This window comes from Phyllobates terribilis, unplaced genomic scaffold (genome assembly GCF_046119375.1).
Source record: "Phyllobates terribilis strain yellow unplaced genomic scaffold, ASM4611937v1 Scaffold_3__8_contigs__length_932513732, whole genome shotgun sequence".
Lineage (NCBI taxonomy): Eukaryota > Metazoa > Chordata > Amphibia > Anura > Dendrobatidae > Phyllobates > Phyllobates terribilis.
This window is the reverse complement of record NW_027362763.1, coordinates 365189477-365208866: the sequence shown is the minus strand read 5'-3', so window position 1 is coordinate 365208866 and position 19390 is coordinate 365189477.

Sequence of the window (19390 nt, the reverse complement as noted above, 5' to 3'; positions counted from 1 at the left end):
CATCGCCGCTCCGTACGCCGCAGCCCATCACCGCTCCGACGCCGCAGCCCATCACCGCTCCATACGCCTCTGCTCATCGCCTCTCCATACGCCTCTGCTCATCGCCGCTCCGTACGCCTCTGCTCATCGCCTCTCCGTACACCTCAGCTCATCACCACTCCGTACGCCTCTGCTCATCGCCGCTCCGTACGCCGCAGCCCATCGCCGCTCCGTACGCCGCAGCCCATCACGGCTCCGTACGCCTCTGCTCATCGCCTCTCCGTACGCCTCTGCTCATCGCCTCTCCGTACGCCTCTGCTCATCGCCGCTCCGTACGCCTCTGCTCATCGCCGCTCCGTACGCCTCTGCTCATCACCGCTCCGTACGCCTCTGCCCATCACCGCTCCGTACGCCGCAGCTCATCACCGCTCCGTACGCCGCAGCCCATCACCGCTCCGTACGCCTCTGCCCATCACCGCTCCGTACGCCGCAGCTCATCACCGCTCCGTACGCCGCAGCCCATGACCGCTCCGTACGCCGCAGCCCATCGCCGCTCCGTACGCCTCTGCTCATCACCGCTCCGTACGCCTCTGCACATCGCCTCTCCGTACGCCGCAGCTCATCACCGCTCCGTACGCCTCTGCTCATCGCCGCTCCGTACGCCTCTGCTCATCGCCGCTCCGTACGCCGCAGCCCATCACCGCTCCGACGCCGCAGCCCATCACCGCTCCATACGCCTCTGCTCATCGCCTCTCCATACGCCTCTGCTCATCGCCGCTCCGTACGCCTCTGCTCATCGCCTCTCCGTACACCTCAGCTCATCACCACTCCGTACGCCTCTGCTCATCGCCGCTCCGTACGCCGCAGCCCATCGCCGCTCCGTACGCCGCAGCCCATCACGGCTCCGTACGCCTCTGCTCATCGCCTCTCCGTACGCCTCTGCTCATCGCCTCTCCGTACGCCTCTGCTCATCGCCGCTCCGTACGCCTCTGCTCATCGCCGCTCCGTACGCCTCTGCTCATCGCCGCTCCGTACGCCTCTGCTCATCACCGCTCCGTACGCCTCTGCCCATCACCGCTCCGTACGCCGCAGCTCATCACCGCTCCGTACGCCGCAGCCCATCACCGCTCCGTACGCCTCTGCCCATCACCGCTCCGTACGCCGCAGCTCATCACCGCTCCGTACGCCGCAGCCCATCACCGCTCCGTACGCCGCAGCCCATCACCGCTCCGTACGCCTCTGCCCATCTTCGCTCCGTACGCCTCTGCCCATCACCGCTCCGTACGCCTCTGCCCATCACCACTCCGTACGCCTCTGCTCATCGCCGCTCCGTACGCCGCAGCCCATCGCCGCTCCGTACGCCGCAGCCCATCGCCTCTCCGTACGCCGCAGCCCATCACCGCTCCGTACGCCGCAGTCCATCACCGCTCCGTACGCCTCTGCTCATCGCCTCTCCGTACGCCTCTGCTCATCGCCGCTCCGTACGCCGCAGTCCATCACCGCTCCGTACGCCTCTGCTCATCGCCGCTCCATACGCCTCTGCTCATCGCCGCTCCGTACGCCGCAGCCCATCACCGCTCCGTACGCCGCAGCCCATCACCGCTCCATACGCCTCTGCTCATCGCCTCTCCGTACACCTCAGCTCATCACCACTCCGTACGCCGCAGCTCATCGCCGCTCCGTACGCCTCTGCTCATCGCCTCTCCGTACGCCTCTGCACATCGCCTCTCCGTACACCGCAGCTCATCACCACTCCGTACGCCTCTGCTCATCGCCGCTCCGTACGCCGCAGCCCATCGCCGCTCCATACGCCTCTGCTCATCGCCGCTCCGTACGCCGCAGCCCATGACCGCTCCGTACGCCGCAGCCCATCACCGCTCCGTACGCCTCTGCTCATCGCCGCTCCGTACGCCTCTGCTCATCACCGCTCCGTACGCCTCTGCACATCGCCTCTCCGTACGCCGCAGCTCATCACCGCTCCGTACGCCTCTGCTCATCGCCGCTCCGTACGCCTCTGCTCATCACCGCTCCGTACGCCGCAGCCCATCACCGCTCCGTACGCCGCAGCCCATCACCGCTCCATACGCCTCTGCCCATCGCCTCTCCGTACGCCTCTGCTCATCGCCGCTCCGTACGCCTCTGCTCATCGCCTCTCCGTACACCTCAGCTCATCACCACTCCGTACGCCTCTGCTCATCGCCGCTCCGTACGCCGCAGCCTATCGCCGCTCCGTACGCCGCAGCCCATCACCGCTCCGTACGCCTCTGCTCATCGCCTCTCCGTACGCCTCTGCTCATCGCCTCTCCGTACGCCTCTGCTCATCGCCGCTCCGTACGCCGCAGCTCATCGCCGCTCCGTACGCCTCTGCTCATCGCCTCTCCGTACGCCTCTGCACATCGCCTCTCCGTACACCGCAGCTCATCACCACTCCGTACGCCTCTGCTCATCGCCGCTCCGTACGCCGCAGCCCATCGCCGCTCCATACGCCTCTGCTCATCGCCGCTCCGTACGCCGCAGCCCATGACCGCTCCGTACGCCTCTGCACATCGCCTCTCCGTACGCCGCAGCTCATCACCGCTCCGTACGCCTCTGCTCATCGCCGCTCCGTACGCCTCTGCTCATCACCGCTCCGTACGCCGCAGCCCATCACCGCTCCGTACGCCGCAGCCCATCACCGCTCCGTACGCCTCTGCTCATCGCCTCTCCGTACGCCTCTGCTCATCGCCGCTCCGTACGCCTCTGCTCATCGCCTCTCCGTACACCTCAGCTCATCACCACTCCGTACGCCTCTGCTCATCGCCGCTCCGTACGCCGCAGCCCATCGCCGCTCCGTACGCCGCAGCCCATCGCCTCTCCGTACGCCGCAGCCCATCACCGCTCCGTACGCCGCAGCCCATCACCGCTCCGTACGCCTCTGCTCATCGCCGCTCCGTACGCCGCAGCTCATCGCCGCTCCGTACGCCTCTGCTCATCGCCTCTCCGTACGCCGCAGCTCATCACCGCTCCGTACGCCTCTGCACATCGCCTCTCCGTACACCGCAGCTCATCACCACTCCGTACGCCGCAGCCCATCGCCGCTCCATACGCCTCTGCTCATCGCCGCTCCGTACGCCGCAGCCCATGACTGCTCCGTACGCCGCAGCCCATGACCGCTCCGTACGCGACTGCTCATCGCCGCTCCGTACTCCTCTGCTCATCGCCTCTCCGTACACCTCAGCTCATCACCACTCCGTACGCCTCTGCTCATCGCCGCTCCGTACGCCGCAGCCCATCGCCGCTCCGTACGCCGCAGCCCATCGCCTCTCCGTACGCCGCAGCCCATCAACGCTCCGTACGCCGCAGTCCATCACCGCTCCGTACGCCTCTGCTCATCGCCTCTCCGTACGCCTCTGCTCATCGCCGCTCCGTACGCCGCAGCTCATCGCCGCTCCGTACGCCTCTGCTCATCGCCTCTCCGTACGCCGCAGCTCATCACCGCTCCGTACGCCTCTGCACATCGCCTCTCCGTACACCGCAGCTCATCACCACTCCGTACGCCTCTGCTCATCGCCGCTCCGTACGCCGCAGCCCATCGCCGCTCCATACGCCTCTGCTCATCGCCGCTCCGTACGCCGCAGCCCATCGCCGCTCCGTACGCCTCTGCTCATCGCCGCTCCGTACGCCGCAGCCCATCACCGCTCCGTACGCCGCAGCCCATCACCGCTCCATACGCCTCTGCTCATCGCCTCTCCGTACACCTCAGCTCATCACCACTCCGTACGCCTCTGCACATCGCCTCTCCGTACACCGCAGCTCATCACCACTCCGTACGCCTCTGCTCATCGCCCCTCCGTACGCCGCAGCCCATCGCCGCTCCATACGCCTCTGCTCATCGCCGCTCCGTACGCCGCAGCCCATGACCGCTCCGTACGCCGCAGCCCATGACCGCTCCGTACGCCGCAGCCCATGACCGCTCCGTACGCCTCTGCTCATCGCCGCTCCGTACGCCTCTGCTCATCGCCGCTCCGTACGCCGCAGCCCATCACCGCTCCGTACGCCTCTGCTCATCACCGCTCCGTACGCCGCAGCCCATCACCGCTCCGTACGCCGCAGCCCATCACCGCTCCGTACGCCTCTGCTCATCGCCTCTCCGTACGCCTCTGCTCATCGCCTCTCCGTACGCCTCTGCTCATCGCCTCTCCGTACGCCGCAGCACATCGCCGCTCCGTATGCCTCTGCTCATCGCCGCTCCGTACGCCTCTGCTCATCGCCTCTCCGTACACCTCAGCTCATCACCACTCCGTACGCCTCAGCTCATCACCACTCCGTACGCCTCTGCTCATCGCCGCTCCGTACGCCGCAGCCCATCGCCGCTCCGTACGCCTCTGCTCATCGCCTCTCCGTACGCCGCAGCCCATCACCGCTCCGTACGCCGCAGCCCATCACCGCTCCGTACGCCTCTGCTCATCACCTCTCCGTACGCCTCTGCTCATCGCCTCTCCGTACGCCTCTGCTCATCGCCTCTCCGTACGCCTCTGCTCATCGCCGCTCCGTACGCCTCTGCTCATCGCCGCTCCGTACGCCTCTGCTCATCGCCTCTCCGTACGCCGCAGCTCATCACAGCTCCGTACGCCTCTGCACATCGCCTCTCCGTACGCCGCAGCTTATCGCCGCTCCGTACGCCTCTGCTCATCGCCTCTCCGTACGCCGCAGCTCATCACCGCTCCGTACGCCTCTGCACATCGCCTCTCCGTACGCCTCTGCTCATCGCCTCTCCGTACGCCTCTGCTCATCACCACTCCGTACGCTTCTGCTCATCGCCGCTCCGTACGCCGCAGCCCATCGCCGCTCCGTACGCCTCTGCTCATCGCCTCTCCGTACGCCGCAGCTCATCGCCGCTCCGTACGCCGCAGCCCATCGTCGCTCCGTACGCCGCAGCCCATCGCCGCTCCGTACGCCGCAGTCCATCGCCGCTCCGTACGCCGCTGCTCATCGCCGCTCCGTACACTGCAGATCAGCTCCTGTGCACTTGAGTTTACATCTGGCTGCCCTCAAGGTTGATAGCGGACCGGTGGGGATGCAGGTTGCCGGACCCCACCAATCCAGGGTTGCTGTTTTCTGGACAGCTTACCAAAAAATCACAGACAGACAATATTTTTTACGGACTCATTGGAAAACTATAATCATCATGATAATAAGTGATCCATGTCTACAGCCCATAATTCTGATATGAGACATAAGCTGCATTCCATGTAAAATGATGATAATTACAGTCAAAATAATCTATATAAATTTCTTCAGCTTCAAAAAAATCATGGTTGCCATACAGTGGTCACTGAGACTTTTGTTACACGGTGCTAGGCCTTGTGGTGCCACAGATTTATTCCTGATCCCTCCTTGATCTATTCCTAAACTTTCCTAATCCACCCCAATCCCCATCTACCCCTTTTCCTGCCTGAGCGCCGATAAGTACTTGATTGCTCTATTTTTGGCAGTTTTTTTCTTTTTCCTGCGTCCTGCAGCCGCCGAGCGTTGATCAGTGACGCAAATGACTGACATATCCTAAGATATTTAGATAGATAAGATAAGATGTTTTCCAGGACTTTTTTCATCCCTGTCAATTTTTGTCCCCCCCCACTTGCAACACCTGCGTGCGTGCATCTTGCAGCCTCCGAGCGTTGATCAGTGACAAAAATCTTTTTTTTTTCCTGTCTATTTGTTCTCCCCCCTCTCCTTTGTATCAATCCGCTGATCAGACGTACACCACTGATTAGCACCCGTGCTCGTTTTTGGCAAGGACTTTTTTTTTCCTGTTTATTTTTTTTTTTAACTTCTTTTTGCACCACATCCGTGCATGCGTCCCACAGTCGTCGAGCGCTGGTGGGTGACTAACTTCACAGACAGGCGTCCGCTTGTTTATTTTTTTTTTGTATGAAACAAGAATTGAATAAAAAAATGTAGATTAGTTGATGGGATTACATTAGGGACAGTAAAAATATATTGTAATCGTCTATTACAGTATTTTTTACTGAATTGATTTAGTCAGATAGTAAAGAGTAAATATATACTGTAGTAATCATCGTCTACTACGATATTTTTTACTGAATAAAATCAAGTTTAGTGTCAGATAGTAAAGAGTAAAAAAAAAAATAAGAATTTAGATTTGTTGATAGGAATAGATTAGTGACAGCAAAAATATACCATAGCAATTTGTGTCTACAGTATTTTTTTCTGAATTGAGTCAGGGTTAGTGTCAGTGTGGAAAAAAATCATCCGTGTGTTCATCCTACAGCCGTCGAGTGATTCTTGACGCACATCAGTGATAAGACTGGTTGTTGCTTTTTTTTGTGTGAAAAAAAAGAATAACATTTTTTTTTAGAATAGTTGATAGGATTAGATTAGGGATAGTAAAAATATACTGTAGCAATCGTCTACTATAGTATTTTTTACTGAATTGAGTTAGTGTCAGAGTAGAAAGAAAGAAGCACATCCGTACATCCTACAGCTGTCAAGCGCTGATCGCGGACGCACATTGGTGAACGGCCTCCGGTTGTTGATTTTTTTTGTGTGAAAAAAGGAATAAAAAAAAATTTAGATTAGTTGATAGGATTAGATTAGAGACAGTAAAAATTACTGTAGTAATCATCGTCTTCTACAGTATTCTTTTTTTTTCATTACTGACCCTGTATGGACCTCACCACACCTAAAATTATGAGCCATTGATTCCTGATTTTCTGGTGCAATCAGGAATCCAATTTGACACTACCGACCTCACAAAAAATTACTTTTTCAAAGTCTTTTTCTCTGAAGATTTTGTAAACCTCATAGTGTCTCAGACAAATTTGTACACCTAGCAATTTTTGGCACAAAACTACCCGTCAACATTTTCTAACTGGACCCATGTAGAAATTATAATGTTTTGGGCCCTAGTCCTTCACATGGGTTAGTGAAGAAGCCAGAGCTTCGGCAATATTGAGTGTTGACTTTTTGTATAGCACTCCAGTGTTCCGCATGGCCATGATCCGTAAACGATTTGAGGCAATCCACAAATTTTTGCATTACAATGATAATACACAATGTCTTCCCCGAGATGACCCCAACTTTGGCTGACTTTTCAAAGTTTGGCTGGTTATTGACCACTTCAACAACAAATTTGCTTAAGTGTACATGCCCCAAAGGGACATTTGCATGGGTGAGTCCCTAATCCATTTCAAGAGGAGGCTCAAATTCTGGCATTACGTGTCCAGTAAGAGGGCCATGTACGGAATTAAGCTCTACAAACTGTGTGAGAGTACCTCAGGCTACACCCACAGGTGTAGAGTTTATGAAGGGAAGGATACCCGGATTGAACCCCCTGAATGCCCGACTGTCCTGGGAGTGAGTGGGAAAATTGTGTGGGATTTGGTGCACCCGCTGCTGGATCAAGGTTATCACTAGAGATGAGCGTTGTTCTACTCGAACTGTTCGCCAATCTCAAATTCGAGCTGTTTTGGGCGGTGTTCGAGCCGTTCGGCGAACACGAACAATTTGAGAAAAATTCGGCTGTTCGAGGTTATGTTCGATAACTGTTCGTGCACCAAAATCATAACTGGATTTTTTCTCAGTAATGATGAAAATTAATGTTAATACGCAGTTTGAGTGTACAGCGGGGTGGGGGGAGGGGCAGGGGATGGATCTCTGCAGGAACAATGAAGATCTCCATTTTTTTTTCTCTTTCCCGCATTTGCAGTGGGGAGGTGCAATCTGTCAGCCTATCAGCAGCGCACACACGGAGCGAAGTGCTTTTTTTCACACAAGCAAGGGCATGTGTCATTGGCAGTGTATGTCACATGTCCTTGCCCTATAAGACCAAGCCATTTTCCCCGTCGCCACCATTTTCTCACTGCTGCAGCTGCGTGTTAGACGGCACCGCTGTTGCTGTGTGCGCTATACCTTGTTAATTTCAAGCCAATTTTCGCACAAATCTACAGATAGCTTGGGAGTAGGGAATAGTTGTGATTGCAGTCCTTTTAAGGACTAGGTTACAGCATTTCCTACGACTTTTATCAGGCAGGTCTGTGCTCTTAAATAGATAGATTGTGGGAGTAAAGACTAATTGTAATTGGAGTCCTTTTCAGGACTAGGTTACATCAGTTCCTATCAGTTTTTGCCAGGCAGGTCTGTGCCAGTGCTGTGCAAGTTTTTTTCACAGCATTTGGCTGAATCTAGCAAAGCTAATCCTTTTTGGCCTATTGCAGAGTGTGTTAGTCAGTGGAGTAGCCTATCTGTGTTGCAAGATATACCACCTGTGTATAGAATACCAATTTTTTTACTGCACCTAGTGAAGTAAAATCTTTTGGGCATAGCATCATTCTATTAGTCCATCTATACTGACCTCCATCAGGTTGCAAATTGAATATAATTTTTTTCTGCATCTAGCTCTGAAAAAATATTGGGCTTCTAGCTGTGTGTGGGACTTGTTTTATTAATCCATCTATACAGACCTCCATCAGGTTGCAAACTGAATATATTTTTTTCTGCATCTACCTCTGAAAAAATATTGGGCTTCTAGCTGTGTGTGGGACTTGTTCTATTAATCCATCTATACAGACCTCCATCAGGTTGCAAACTGAATATATTTTTTTCTGCATCTACCTCTGAAAAAATATTGGGCTTCTAGCTGTGTGTGGGACTTGTTGTATTAGTCCATCTATACTGACCTCCATCAGGTTGAAAACTGAATATATTTTTTTCTGCATCTACCTCTGAAAAAATATTGGGCTTCTAGCTGTGTGTGGGACTTGTTGTATTAGTCCATCTATACTGACCTCCATCAGGTTGCAAACTGAATATATTTTTTTCTGCATCTACCTCTGAAAAAATATTGGGCTTCTAGCTGTGTGTGGGACTTGTTCTATTAATCCATCTATACAGACCTCCATCAGGTTGCAAACTGAATATATTTTTTTCTGCATCTACCTCTGAAAAAATATTGGGCTTCTAGCTGTGTGTGGGACTTGTTCTATTAATCCATCTATACAGACCTCCATCAGGTTGCAAACTGAATATATTTTTTTCTGCATCTACCTCTGAAAAAATATTGGGCTTCTAGCTGTGTGTGGGACTTGTTCTATTAATCCATCTACAGTACAGACCAAAAGTTTGGACACACCTTCTCATTTAAAGATTTTTCTGCATTTTCATGACTACGAAAATTATACATTCACACTGAAGGCATCAAAACTTTGAATTAACACATGTGAAATTATATAGTTAACAAAAAAGTGTGAAACAACTGAATATATGTCTTATATTCTAGGTTCTTCAAAGTAGCCACCTTTTGGTTTGATGACTGCTTTGCACACTCTTGGCATTCTCTTGATGAGCTTCAAGAGGTAGTCACCGGAAATGGTTTTCACTTCACAGGTGTGCCCTGTCAGGTTTAGTAAGTGGGATTTCATTCCCTCTAAATTGGGTTGGGACCATCAGTTGTGTTGTGCAGAAGTCTGGTGGATACACAGCTGATAGTCCTACTGAAAAGACTGTTAGAATTTGTATTATGGCAAGAAAAAAGCAGTTAAGTAAAGAAAAACATGTGGCCATCATTACTTTAAGAAATGAAGGTCAGTCAGTGCGAAAATTTGGGAAAACTTTGAAAGTGTCCCCAAGTGCAGTTGCAAAAACCATTAAACGCTACAAAGAAACTGGCTCACATGAGGACCGCCCCAGGAAAGGAAGGCCAATAGTCACCTCTGCTTCTGAGGATAAGTTTATCCGAGTCAACAGCCTCAGAAATCGCAGGTTAACAACAGCTCAGATTAGAGACCAGGTCAATGTCACACAGAGTTCTAGCGGCAGACACATCTCTTCAACAACTGTTAAGAGGAGACTTTGTGCAGCAGGCCTTCATGGAAAAATAGCTGCTAGCAAACCACTGCTAAGGATGGGCAACAAGCAGAAGAGGCTTGTTTGGGCTAAAGAACACAAGGAATGGACATTAGACCAGTGGAAATCTGTGCTTTGATCTGATGAGTCCAAATTTGAGATCTTTGGTTCCAACCACCGTGTCTTTGTGCGACGCAGAAAAGGTGAACGGATGGACTCTACATGCCTGGTTCCCACCGTGAAACATGGAGGAGGAGGTGTGATGGTGTGGGGGTGCTTTTCTGGTGACACTGCTGGGGATTTATTCGAAATTGAAGGCATACTGAACCAGCATGGCTACTACAGCATCTTGCAGCGGAATGCTATTACATCCGGTTTGCGTTTAGTTGGACCATCATTTATTTTTCAACAGGACAATGACCCCAAACACACCACCAGGCTGTGTAAGGGCTATTTGACCAAGCAGGAGAGTGATGGGGTGCTACGCCAGATGACCTGGCCTCCACAGTCACCAGATCTGAACCCAATCGAGATGGTTTGGGGTGAGCTGGACCGCAGAGTGAAGGCAAAAAGGCCAACAAGTGCTAAGAATCTCTGGGAACTCCTTCAAGATTGTTGGAAGACCATTTCTGGTGACTACCTCTTGAAGCTCATCAAGAGAATGCCAAGAGTGTGCAAAGCAGTCATCAAAGCAAAAGGTGGCTACTTGGAAGAACCTAGAATATAAGACATATTTTCAGTTGTTTCACACTTTTTTGTTAACTATATAATTCCACATGTGTTAATTCATAGTTTTGATGCCTTCAGTGTGAATGTACAATTTTCATAGTCATGAAAATACAGAAAAATCTTAAAATGAGAAAGTGTGTCCAAACTTTTGGTCTGTACTGTATACAGACCTCCATCAGGTTGCAAACTGAATATATTTTTTTCTGCATCTACCTCTGAAAAAATATTGGGCTTCTAGCTGTGTGTGGGACTTGTTCTATTAATCCATCTATACAGACCTCCATCAGGTTGCAAACTGAATATATTTTTTTCTGCATCTACCTCTGAAAAAATATTGGGCTTCTAGCTGTGTGTGGGACTTGTTGTATTAGTCCATCTATACTGACCTCCATCAGGTTGCAAACTGAATATATTTTTTTCTGCATCTACCTCTGAAAAAATATTGGGCTTCTAGCTGTGTGTGGGACTTGTTGTATTAGTCCATCTATACTGACCTCCATCAGGTTGCAAACTGAATATATTTTTTTCTGCATCTACCTCTGAAAAAATATTGGGCTTCTAGCTGTGTGTGGGACTTGTTCTATTAATCCATCTATACAGACCTCCATCAGGTTGCAAACTGAATATATTTTTTTCTGCATCTAGCTCTGAAAAAATATTGGGCTTCTAGCTGTGTGTGGGACTTGTTCTATTAATCCGTCTATACAGACCTCCATCAGGTTGCAAACTGAATATATTTTTTTCTGCATCTACCTCTGAAAAAATATTGGGCTTCTAGCTGTGTGTGGGACTTGTTCTATTAATCCATCTATACAGACCTCCATCAGGTTGCAAACTGAATATATTTTTTTCTGCATCTACCTCTGAAAAAATATTGGGCTTCTAGCTGTGTGTGGGACTTGTTCTATTAATCCATCTATACAGACCTCCATCAGGTTGCAAATTGAATATAATTTTTTTCTGCATCTAACCCAGCCAATAGTTTTGGCCTAATACCACAGTTTGGCCACTCAGCTCTGCTCGGTTCCCATCCATTGTTTTTTTGTGCAAACAACTCCAGAGTTGTGAATTAGTTAACCACCAAAATGAGTGGAAAAAGGCCTGCTGCTGGTGGAAAGGGGAATAGGCGTGTTGGGAAGGGGAAAAAAGGTTGTGTCCGTGGGGTAGGTGTTAAAGCAACAGTAAAATCTGCAGAAGAAAGACCATCTTCCAGCCAAACTAAAATGTCTACTTCTTTTAGCGGACAATGTGATAAGATCCCTTTCTTACGGCCACGCCAATCGCTACAAATTCCAGATGAGGCACAAAAACAGCAGGTGCTTCAACGGATATCAAGTGCTCCTTTAAGTGGGCTCTCCTCCACATCAACTTCAACATCACAAATACTCCAGTCCTCAAAGGTGTCACCCCAATCGCACTTGCTTCCTCACAGCTCCCAAATCTCCAGCTGCCCGTCTGAGTATGAGGTAGAACAGATGGTTGAGTCTGCAGAGCTGTTTACTCATACTATAGCCTGGGAATCAGAGGTCGACTCCAGCGCTTCTGTGAATCCAGACGAGGAAATGATCTGCACTGATGCCCAGAATCTTTATGAGTCGGATCCAGGACCAGACGCAGAAGGTTCTGACCATAATGTAGACCCTCATTCCCAAACTGTAACTCCTGTTGGTGGAGACAATGAGGAAGACGATGATAAGACTCAAATACCTGATTGGAGCGACAACTTTAGTTTTTTGTCAGGGCAGGAACAGGTTGGCTCTGAGGACGACGGGTGTGATAACGCACAGGGTGATGATGATGAGGTTGGAGATCCCACTTACTGTCAACCCACAGTCAGCCAAGAGATGAGGTCAGCAGAGGAGGTGGAGGAAGATGCTAGTGACGACGAGGTCAGGTTGCGCCTTCCTGGACAGAGACGTAGTACTGGAAGCACGTCAACAACTGCATCCTCAAACACAACTCTGCCTCTCACCACAAGTCGTGGTGGCTCTTCAGGTCGCATGGGTGCTAAGCCTTGCATAGCCTGGGCATTTTTTCAGATCGATAAAGATGACCCAACTCGTGTTATCTGTAACATTTGTCAGCAAAAGCTAAGTAGAGGCCAAAAAATACATAGTTTGAGTACTTCATGCATGAACCGGCACATGGACATGAAGCATAAGTTGCAGTGGGAAGCTCAGTGTGCTACAATGCGGCCTAGCCGGCCGGGCCAACCACCGTCTGCCATATCTTGTGCATCCGCGGCCTCTTCATCCTCTGTGACTGGGGGGACAGCAGTCACACCTGTTTTGGGGCGCAGACCTGCCACCTCTTTACCCGCAACAGCCAGCGTGATTGGCAGGTCATCATTTTCTTTGGAGGTGGTAACACCAGCTGGTGTTGAGCGCTGTCCGACATCGATAGCACCACCTTTGGATCAAGGCAACCTAACATGTCCGCCTGCATCTTCTTCACAGACCGGCAGTTTGCCGGGGACACCCTTATCAACCCCGTCTAAGCACAATAGCCAGCCCTCGGTCCCTCAGATGTGGACAAGTAAAAGACCATTTCCTCCTAGCCATGAGAAAGCTAAGAGGTTGAATTTCACCATCTGCAAGCTCTTGGCTACAGAAATGCTGCCTTTCCGCCTGGTGGACACAGAGGATTTTCGAGACCTTATGTCCGTCGCAGTGCCCCAGTACCAGATGCCCAGTCGGCACTACTTCTCAAAGAAAGGTGTGCCTGCGCTCCACCAGCATGTCGCACACAACATCACCGCTTCTTTGAGAAACTCTGTGTGTGACAGGGTGCATTTCACCACAGACACTTGGACGAGTAGGCATGGACAGGGGAGTTACATGTCGCTGACTGGGCACTGGGTAACTATGGTGACAGCAGGACAAGGGGCTGCTGTCCAAGTCTTGCCGTCCCCACGAGTTGTGCGTCAATCCTCTTTATGTCAAAGTTCCTCCACTGCTTCTGCCTCCTCAACCTCCTCTCGGTCTTCCACCTGCACCCAAAGCCTGTCTGGTCATGCCACAAGCTTTCTAACTGCGCAGAAGGGATCCTGCACACCTCCTTACTATGCTGGCAGTAGGGCTCAACGTCATCAGGCGGTTTTTACATTGAAATGTCTGGGAAATGTGAGTCACACAGCTGAGGAGTTGTGGTCAGCTCTGGAGAACCAATTTCATGAATGGTTGTCTCCACTGGACCTGAAACCAGGGAAGGCCGTGTGCGACAATGCTGCAAACCTGGGTGCGGCCCTTCGCCGGGGCAATGTCACACACGTGCCTTGTATGGCTCACGTGTTGAACCTGGTTGTCCAGCAATTTTTAGCCCACTATCCCAGACTAGATGGCCTTCTGCAGAGGGCACGGTCGCTGTGTGCTCACTTCCGCCGTTCGCATCCCGCAGCTCAGCGACTTACATCTCTACAGAAGTCGTTGGGCCTGCCACTTCACCGGCTAAAATGCGATGTGCCTACCCGGTGGAATTCAACTCTGCACATGTTGCAGCGACTGTGGCAGCACCGACAAGCCCTGGTGCAATACGTTCTGACGTATAGCCTGGGCCAACGAGATTCAGAGGTGGGGCAAATCACGCTGGAGGAGTGGTCTCAGATCAGGGACCTATGCACCCTTCTGCACAGTTTTGAAATGGCGACGAAGATGTTTAGTGCTGACGATGCCATTATCAGCATGACTATTCCGGTGATTTACATGCTGGAGCACATGTTAAACAGAATTCGGAGTCAGGTGGTGGCACAAGAGGAGGTGGAGGAAGTAGAGGAGGAGGAGTTGTATGCGGAAGGGCTAACATCTGCAAGGTCCAGACGGTCGGCAGCACCAAGGCGGCAGGCATGTGAGGGTGGGGGAGATGGTTTTACCAGGGCGCATGGTAGCAGCCAAACTAGTGTGGAAGGTGCAGGAGCCCAGGAAGAAGTGGAGGACGAACTGATGGAAGACTCATCAGATGAGGGAGACCTTGATCACATTTCTGTTGTGCGAGGTTGGAGGGAGAGGGCAGAGGAAGGAAGCATGATTCTTACCTCGCTACCAACACAACAGGGACTTGGTGCTCCTGGATGTGCAACACACATGAGTGCCTTCTTGCTGCACTACCTGCAACATGACCCTCGAATTGTGAGAATTAGAAATAATCCTGACTACTGGGTTGCCACACTGTTAGATCCCTGGTACAAAAGTAAATTTGCAGAAATTATTCCTGCCATAGAAAGGGATGCACGCATGCAGGAGTATCAGCAGAGACTGTTGCAGAATCTTACATGTGCTTTTCCACAAAATACCAGTGGTGCACGTAGTGAATCTCACAGTTCCAACTTGCCAACCGTGGGACCGTCAAGTGTTCAGCACTCAAACCGTAACAGAACCACAGTATCTGCTGGTAACATCAATTTTGCGGAATCATTTCACCACTTTTTTAGCCCATCCTTTGCAAGGCCACAGGAGACAAGAAGTCTGACACATAGTCAACGCCTAGAGACGATGGTACAGGAGTATCTCCAAGTAAACATTGAAGCCACGACTGTGTCACTGGACCCTTGCTCTTTTTGGGCTTCCAATCTGGATAAATGGCCGGAGCTAGCCACTTACACCTTGGAGATCTTGTCATGCCCCGCAGCCAGCGTTCTGTCTGAACGTGTGTTCAGCGCTGCTGGTGGTGTGCTGACAGATAAGCGCACGCGGCTCTCCACTGATAATGTAGACAGACTCACGTTCATAAAGATGAACAAATCATGGATCCGAAATGACTTTTCTACCCCTGTGTCATCCTGGGGAGAGTAAAAGCTTGATGATTGGTTAAAATCACCCTACCAACCGTTTTAAGCTTTCAAATTACTAATCATGTTTATCTGTATCTTGGCTGGAAAATAATTTGGGCTTTGTAGCAGTGTGCAGCACTGATTCTATTAGGCCATCTATAATAAGCTCCACCAGATTTAAAATTACTAATCATGTTTATCTGTATCTTGACTGGAAAATAATTTGGGCTTTGTAGCAGTGTGCAGCACTGATCCTATTAGGCCATCTATACTAAAGCTTCACCAGATTTAAAATTAATAATAATTTTTAGCTGCATCTAGCCCGGAAAATAATTTTGGGGCTCCGAGATGCGCAAGACACATAAGTGCCTTCTTGCTGCACTACCTGCAGCATGACCCTCATATTGTCAGAATTCGAAGTAATCATGACTACTGGGTTGCCACACTCTTAGATCCCCCAAACTTTTCGATCAACCTTTTCATTTTAATAAAGACCAAAAAAATGGTCATTTTTGAAATTATAAGCATTAGCAGGTTGTTAGAAACTGAAATCAAACAGTTTTCAACTCAAAACTTTATTCTAGGTGATGTTACATTTTCACATAGGACCCCTTGTTCGAAACGAGCTTCTGAACTCTCTCGTCCATTGAATTTGTCAGGTTTTGGATGGTTTCTGCTTCAATTGTTTTGCATGAGGACAGAATACCCTCCCAGAGCTGTTGCTTAGATGTGAACTGCCTCCCGCCATCATAGACACTCCTTTTAATGATGCTCCAAAGGTTCTGAATGGGGTACAGGTCAGGGGAGCATGGGGGTCACACCATAAGTTTGTCCCCTTTTATGCCCATATCAGCCAGAGATGCAGATGTTTTATGTGCAGCATGAGATGGTGCATTATCATGCAGAAAAATGATCTTGCTGTGAAATACATGGTTCTTCTTCTTGAACCATGGCAGGAAGTGCTGTTTGAGAAAATCCACATACATTATGGAGTTCATCTTTAGCGCCTTCAGGGATCCTAAAGGGGCCGACAATCTCTCTCCCCATGATTCCAGCCCAAAACATTACTCCACCTCCTCCTTGTTGGCGCTGTAGCCGTGTTTGCGTGGGGTGTCCATCAACCAGCCATCCTCCACTCCATCCATCTGGACCATCGAGCGCTGCACGGCACTCATCCGTGAACAAAACAGTTTTGAAATCAGTCTTCATGTAATGTTTGGCCCACTGGAGCCGTTTCTGCTTGTGTGAAGTGGATAGAGGAGGTCGACAGGATGGCGTATGCACAGCTGCAAACCTCTGAAGGACCCTGCATCTTGTTGTTCGGGGGACGTTGGAGGCACAAGCAGCTTCAAAAACTTGTCTGCTGCTATGACAAGGCTTTTTTGCCACTTCTCTTTCAACCTGACGTAATTGCCTGTAGGAAAGAGTCCTCAATTTGCCCTTATCAGCACGCACACGTGTGTACTGTGAATCAGCTACATACTTCTTGATTGCCAAGACACTTCATCCTGATCATCGCACAATGTTGATTGTAGTCATGCCTTGACCTAAACACTCCACAATTTGTTGCTTCTCAGCAGCCGACACATCCTTTTTCTTTCCCATTTTGGCAGAAAATGTAGGCTGCTTAATAATGTGAGACAGCCTTCTTAAGTAGTCTTGCCTTTCATTGGACACAAACTAATTAGCACAGGTGTCTGCAATTGCTTACAGTGATATAAAGAGCCCTGACACACATCACCATCAATGAGTTTAACTGACAAACAAACAAATTCTTCCCTTATCACTCCTAAACACTTTTTGCATAATAATTTGGAACGCAGTGTACATGTGCTTTTCCACAAAACACCAGTGGTTCACGTAGTGAATCTTAAAGTTCTAACTTGCCAACCGTGGTCTGTATGGAGTTGTTCAATAAAGGGCCCAAAATTAAGATAACATAGATGGGAGAGGTCTCTATGAATAGGAATTCCTAAGTATTTGATACCCTGTGAGGGCCAGGCAAAGGGAAAGTTGGACTCGATGGAATCCTATATGGATTTGGGGAGGGAGACATCGAGGGCCTCAGACTTCGCTGCATTGATTTTAAAATTTGACCATGTAACAAAGTGATCTATTTCAGCCATAACAGCATGGATGGATATATGTGATTGAGTGATATATACTAGGACATCATCAGCAAATAGAGAGCACTTGTACTCGGTGCCTCCCACCTCAATCCACCTAATATTGGGGTTATGGCGAATTGATGAGAGCAGGTGCTCCGTCACTAGGATGTATAAGAGAGGGGACAGAGGACATCCCTGCCTTGTCCCATTGGTGATTGTGAAAGGTGATGAAAATGTTCTGATGCACCCCCTGGGCCTTGGGACACCCGGAGCCGGACCCTTTTTGGTGGATGCTGGTGGTTGTAGTCTTCGTGGCGGCGACCCGGTTCCGTGGCTCAGGGTGGTCAAACCAGTGGCGGAACTATTTATGTGGTTTTGATGTTTAAATGTCCGACTACGCCACCCGTGGATTGCGGTCAGAGTGAACCGCCGCTGCAGGGCAGACCGCTGAGGCTGGTGTTGTGGGTGCAGCAGAGCGTAGTATAACTCCCCACGGGAGGAGTATAGCCTCAGGGCAGTGTGTGCGGAGGATGGGGGTGATGGTGCAGGGCAGCAGCAGTAACGACACGGAGTCAGTGATGCAGTCCAGGGCCTTTACTCACAGTTCTTATTATCCAGACCACTTCTGCAGGTAACGGCTGCCCACGTCGTACTGTGCTCACCAGGTGAGGGGCTCAGACAACTCCCAGATAACTTTGGAGCGCTTCACAGGACCCCCTTTGTGTGTCCTTTGTCTGGCCTTTCTTACCAACCCTTCTGTCCGGCTGCCTCGGGCCTCCTCTTGGTAAACTTGGCGCCAGTTTCCCTGACCCTATGTGGTGCCTTCCTAGCGGGTGTAGCGAGGGGCTGCGCCACATAAAATGTCACAGCCTCCGGTTTCTAGCTGAGGGTCGTTTCCTGCCTCCACTAGTTTCGGGGACCGGTCTCCCCCTTTGGCCTGACCCCTCCACGCAGGTGGATTCGGGCGTGCGGTGGCGACTCGCCCGTCCGCACCCCTGGGATCCCTTCATTCCTCGTTCCTGGAGCCTTCTCCGCTCCTCTTCCTTCCTTCTCCCTCTTCCAGGCCTGGGCCTCTGTTACTAGGCCCGCCTCCGGAGCAGAGCTCATGCAGAGCCCCTGCTCCCTGCCACTTCTGCTCAGACTTCTCTGCACTGAACTAAGATGGTGCCCACCTTTTATACTCCCTTCTCAATGCACCCAGGAACTGCTTCCTCCCTGCTCCTGCACTACAGGGTTCCCCTTCCTCAGTGTTCCCTCCCCCCACTCCAGCCAGGGACAGGGACTGTCGTGCCCATCTCAGAGGCATATTGGTCGCCCTGCCCCACGGCAATGTGGTGTAATGCATGCAGGTGTCGGGTCCTGATCCACACTCCATCCTTACCTGAGAGTGAGATATCACACCTCTGGGTGAGGTGCAATACTTCTGTAGCAACCGAGCCCTCAGGGTGCTACAGTTCCATTTATCTTCAGCCTAGGTGACGTATTGTGATACAGGGCCGTGATTTTGGCTATAAAAGGGTCCCCTAGACCCCTACCCCAATCTTTTTAAGAGAATCATATATGGCGTGCCAGGAGACTCTATGGAATGCTTTCTCAGCATCCAACGAGAGTATCTAATTACAAATTTTTAACTGCATCTAGCCCAGGAAATACTTTGTGCCTAGTAGCAGTGTCTGCTAGTCAGCGGATTATCCCGGCTGTTAAGCAAGCTACACCACCTGTAGTTTAGACACTTAATTTTTTCAAAGGAAATGCTTCGGGACCATGGGATACTCAGTGAAGAGCATCAGGAGGCACCCCAAGGCATAGGGGCTGGGACTGGCAGTAGGATGCCTTGCGGTGGACAGCCGAGCTCGATCCTTATAAAAGCTTTTTAACTGCAGCAGCTTTAGTGGACGCTACTGGAGCTGGAATTACGCGGCTGCTGGCATGAGACTTGCCCTCCAATAGATCCTTGTAAATGGAT